The sequence below is a fragment of the Crinia signifera genome, chromosome 3 (assembly GCF_055691185.1).
Source record: "Crinia signifera chromosome 3, ASM5569118v1, whole genome shotgun sequence".
In the NCBI taxonomy this organism is placed as follows: Eukaryota; Metazoa; Chordata; class Amphibia; order Anura; family Myobatrachidae; genus Crinia; species Crinia signifera.
This window is the reverse complement of record NC_139219.1, coordinates 77,106,329-77,112,392: the sequence shown is the minus strand read 5'-3', so window position 1 is coordinate 77,112,392 and position 6,064 is coordinate 77,106,329.

Here is a 6,064-nt window from a genome sequence, read left to right as displayed (position 1 = left end):
AACTATAAAGCATAAGTCTTATAATTTACACAAAATAATACCAAATGTCACTTACTCTCAAATACTTGCAGTCCTACAACGGGCCTCATGTCCTTTTACCTGTGTTATTAGCGCTAATAGTGACAGAACTTTAGATTTGTTTTTACTAAAGGTTTAGAAGTCACTGTAGGCTCCCTAATATGTATACTGTACCTTCAGTAAATGCAAACAATGGGACAACAAGCCTCTTGAAAGCTTGTCATGCAAGAAAAAATGCCACTGGTCAGTGGTTTCCAGTGTCATCCACATACATGAGGTAAAAATGCATAGCCAGAGGCTGTTTAACCCTGTTTTGACCAGAAAGTAGCATGGATTTCTTACTTTACATTTCAGGAAACATTTGTAATAAAAACCTTTGGGAAAGGCATGCAGTAAGTACTGGGGTTAGGGTGAGTGCACATCAGGACAAATCGTGCATATTGCCTGATGTGTACGCTCAGTTACAAGCATCATAGCCAACCCTGACAATCACATGCAGCACCATTCATATTAATGAAGGATGGAAATGTGTGCAATCTGATATAATCCAGTTCAAAGGGAAGTCTTCATGACCACTGACCAGATAGCCAGTCATTCTCATGTGGAGCCGCCATAGACTCTAGCAGGAGGATAAGGGTGAGGCTGCATGGGGTTTTGTGTTGGTTCAGGTTAGGCCCGGGGAGGGATGGGTTAAGGTTAAAATACTTATTGGGAATCACTGAGCCACTTTTGGCATCTAACTGTCTGTATCCTAATTGCATCCCCTTTTACAAGCCTTTTACTGTACATTACTCTGATTCCTTTGATTTCTAACATCTATAGCATTTGATTGGTTGTCCATCGCAACATCCCATCTAAGTAAAATCCCCCCTATGACTTTGTGCCATCTCTGCAATTCTGATACCATCCCCATAAATCAGTGGAACAGCAGCAGATTAACCAATGAGGAATGGTTTTCTTATCCTACTACGTTCTTTTAATGGTCCCTGAAAGGTCCTATGTTAGCTGTCTGTTAACATTGGGGGTTAGTCTGGTTGAGTCACTGAGCATCAAAATTCGCTGCTTAGCAGCCAGGCGAGCGATGGCTGCTACTAGCCCACCACGTATATTTTCTGGTGGGTCCCTAATACTAAGTTTGCACTCCGGGTTCAAACTTAGGGACTCATCAGAAAATATACGAGGTCACCTAGACGTGGTTGGTGGGCTAGCATTTCTTGGCCAACATATTATGGAGGGTTTATATAGTTGTATGTATAATATAGATCTTCTTCCTAATCTAAAAGTGCATACACACATTGTGATCTGAACTTCTTCTAATTTTGACTATATAGTCAAAATCGGAACAAATTTTAGCTCAAATCCCACAGTATACAGCTTGTGATGCTGATGCTTGGCCCAGTGGGATCGGCATAGCAAGAACAATAGACAAGCTACAATCTAGTGTTCTAGTACAGTCAAAATAGGCCATAGTCAAAATCTAAAGTAAATATAGTCAATATATGTATGGTTTTGGGGTCTGGGGGGGTCAAGGGAAATTGCATAGTCAAAATCAGACCGTGTGTATGCACCTTTTAATTTAATTTAAACTATTTAGTTGTAAAGTACAGTAGTCTCTTGTCAGTCACTGCTACCCCTATTCCTCCAATACCATGACTGCATGGTTATAGTATGTGCTTCAAAATATGACTAAGTAGACATCCCAGAGTGTCCTGCATTGAACAAGAACACGACACCAATGTAAATTAACAAAGATGTTTGGAATTCTATACAATAAACTAGAAGACAAAATATTTTCAAAGGTGATCCGTCCACTTTCCGGAGAAGATAACGTCTCTTCTGACTACATTGTTCTCACCCTGGGTAATTTATTTGATCTTTTAGGTCTGCTACTAGTTTTTCTTGTTTAATCTTTCTTGTTCCAGTCTTCTGTCTGTACAACTGACCTTTAGTTCTTTGTGAATTGTGATCTGAAATTTGTTGGACAACCACATATTTCCTTATCCTGCTGCCATCAATCAACCTGTTCTCTGTATTATTAACATATGCAGCTCTTCATACTATGGACCTTACTTTGGTGCTTGCAGTTGAGGACCGATGTTTGGCGTATGTGCACCGTTGACTGGGAGGGGGGGAGGGGCGTCAGATAGTCGCGCCCATGGGTACGCCCAGCATTTTATGGGTGTTCCCATGTAAATTCTGGGCATTCCCATGGTATTCGAGATGTCACATTGGTTCCGCGGGCGGACAGCTGACACCACCGGATGTCAGCTGCCCGCCCACTTCCTCCCAAGGGTGAATGCACTTCTAAGTGACCTGAGAGTCACATACATATGCGTGCACGTTCCACATCATTCGATGGACGGCGACCATTAAATGATGTGAGCCACAGGCTGCGAATGGATGTTTGTTAGGCACACACGCTGCAAGGGTGGCAGGCGTATCACCATTCCCAGGGTGGGTTCTGGTTGACTAGCAAGGGTGCAAATTTGCATCCGAGCTAATCAACCAGAATAACCCCCTATGTGTACAGCTATTAGAATTGTGACATTATGGGCCTTATTCTGGTTGTTGCGGCTGGATTAGTATTTTCGGACAGGAACAGAGCATTGTTAGCCCCGCCTTCCGTACGGATTGCTCACACCGCCCGAATGCGGTAAGACGCCGACCGAACGGACCGCGAGTGGAATTTTCATGTGAACACCTCCATCTCTGGGAACCTCCCCCATCATTCGATGGTCGCAGACCATCGAATGCAGGACCGAGTGGTCAGGCAGCACCGAGTGCTCCAGACCACTTGGGCATTTCTCCGTGCAAAAGCAGGGATATGGGCGGGCAGGTGGAATCCGGCTATGTCATATGTCCGCCCCCCACACGTGCGTCACGGGTTCATTACCATACGTACGCCCAGCGTTTTCATGGGAACGCCCATGAAACGCGGGGTGTACGCATATGGTAATGAGCCCAAACAACCCTTCACGCCCCTCTCCACCCCCTGTTCGGATTTTGCAGAATTCACTCCATATTCGCACATGCACAGATACGCTTCTGCACATGCGCAAACACCAAACATCGGCCGTCCGAGCGCACACGGACAGAACCGCACCAACCAGAATAAGGGCCTATGTTCTGTGCCATCTGTGCTGCTGTATGTGCTATACTGTGTTACATAAAATAATACTAGATAGTAACATATTAACCATCCTCCAATTGCTGCATTGGCCCAAATCATAAGTGCCTGTCCAAATAGTTAACTTTGTTTTTGAGATGAGGTGATGGGGTTTCTCTACTAGTATTTATCATATTTAATCCTTCCATTAAAATGCTGGGAATACCCAGACAACTTCTTACTAATCAGGAAAGCGTAAGAGTCTCTAATGATTTTTCAGGTGTAAATTAAAGTGTTTAAAACCTATAAAGAATATTTAAAATTTTCGAATCAAACCTAAATGTTGACTTAGCAGCTGTGACATTTCTAATGGTGATTTAAGAAATATTTTAAGCTTTTTATTTGTATTCTGCTTTGTATGGGGTGCTACCCTCTGTATTTTTTATTGTTTATTTGCCATGAATTCTTTTTAAAAACTATAAATATTGGGCACGACTGTTCCCATACATTTGATTTTGTCTGGGGACCCTGGCTACTAGCTATGACTTGTCTTCTGCAGTAATTTGCCATAGGAGATGATGAGAGCCTCCTGATATCTCTGGTGTTTCGCCCACGGGTCTTCCTTCTGTGTTGTCCTCTTTTTTTTTTAATGTTTTTCTCGTTACCCTTTCTCTAAAAGCTATCCTTTATTTGTTGTAAAACTGAGAGACTTAGGCCCCCTTACACTTGTTCAACTTATTGTTCAACAAATTGGACTTGATTGACTCGAGATTTATCCTATGTGCAAGAACGGTTCTTGTCCTGAAGACGGGCTCTGGCCCGAAACATTGTAGACACCACGAAGTAAAATATCTTTTCAAGCACCTGGAGTGACGCTATTTCATTCAAAGGATAGATAGATAGATATAGGAGTGATTTGCTTCAATTTTACGGTCAAAGAAGCCGTGGTAAATTGTGCCTAATGTTTTTAGGTGATAGACTTTTTAAAAACTTCCAGTTGTGTTTTCTCTGTGTTGTCTATGAAAAGTAATCACCATTATCAGTTTATACTACTTTTTTCATTTTGTTTTTACATCCTGAAATTAAAATATCATTATTTGTATTAACTCCAATTTCCTAAACTTTAAGTTATCGAATAGTTTAGTTACCAAAGCCCAGATTCCCTCAGTCCTTTATCTTCTTGGCTGGATGCTTTGATGAACGGTGAGCCTCCTCCTTTGGGGATCTCCATGGTCTCTACGTTGGCAGTACTTTTGTGGAACTTTTTCATGATATTGAATGTAATTTTTTTTTCATGATTTCCTCAATGTGCAGCACTAGTAAAATCCAGATAAAAGGATGATAGCATATTTGATTTATTCATTGTCCTTTATGTTTTAAGAAGTTCTTCAGTCCCAGAGACACAGAAGCACCTCCATGGCCCAATGCTCCACGCAGGGGTGTCGGCCCCATAGCAACATTTTGGAGGGGCCCCAGTCCCAGTAATTCTAGAGAGACACCTCGACAGCAGTTGTTAATATTATGCCCCATAGTATTGTCCATTTACTTTATGAACCACAGTAGTGCTCCAGTTTGTATGATGTCACATTATAGGGCTGCCAGTACACATTATGGCCCTGATTCTTGTTGGTTCGCAAAGCAGCGGTAGTTTGCTGTGTTGGGAGCCATGTAACGCCGGCCGATGGGCGTGCAAATGCTACACGCCGAATGTCTCAGCAGCACTGTGAATGGATGTTTTGCATAAACATCCATTCATAGGCTTGCGTGCGGGCCTGAAATCATTCGATGGTCACCTACTATCTAATGATTTCTGTAGTACTCGCTAATCTAAGTCAGTCTCTGGTGGCTTAGATTATCGGCTACCCGCTCCAAGGAAAGGGTGTGCTGCTGACGTCAGCCGCCCGACCCCGGAAGGCAGGTGACCGCCCCCGTTTGCATGGGGACGTCCAGCAGTTTCCTGGGCGCATCCAGCGTTTTGGTGGATACGCCTGCCCGCCTCCTACACCCCCCTTTTTGCGAGTGCCTAGAAGACTATGCAAGTCTCCGAAGGCACCTGCATAGAAGCCCTGCACATGCACATAAATGAATATGCGCATGTGCAGAGCTTCACCATCGAACTCTACGTGCAAACATTAGGGCCTATGTCACACAGTATCCCCAATTTACATTATGATATACAGTGTCCTCAGTTCATATTATGGCACATTATGATATACAGTGTCCCCAGTTCATATTATGGCACATTATGATATATAGTGTCCCCAGTTCATATTATGGCACATTATGATATACAGTGTCCCCAGTTCTTATTATGGCACATTACAGTGCTCTCCATTTCAAATGATGTTACAGTGCCAAACTTCTTATGTCACAATATAGTGCCTCCATTTCATTATACCACATTAGTGCCCCAGTTCTTTTTATGTAACCTTATAGTGCCCTCCACATTGCAATGAGCAAATCAGATTATGACACGTTAAGTGGCCTCATGTTCAAATTATGCCACATTACTCATACATGTTGTTAGACTCTGGTGTGTATACTCTCTCTGTAGGTGAGATTGTGCATCTTCAATCACCTACGTAACCTGAAGATAGCTCATTGCGCAAGGGTTTGAGGGTTTGTTTCAGTATGTCATAACCAAATCGCTCTCTGGTTTTATTTTTAATAACAAAAAATGCAGTGGACATTTTTACTGGTTCTGTTCATTGTTTTTTATTTGGTGTTGATTCGCAGTATCAGCTCACAAATACACGTATTTGCCCATGAGTGACAATTACAGGACAAGAAATGTGTACATTGCCGTGGAATAAATGCTAAATGATTTATTACATTAACCCAGATTCATGAATAATAATGTATATTAATAGGGGATGAAATCACTAGGATAAGCTTCACTTTATTTAATCATCCACTTGTATAGTCCAGTAAGCTTTACAT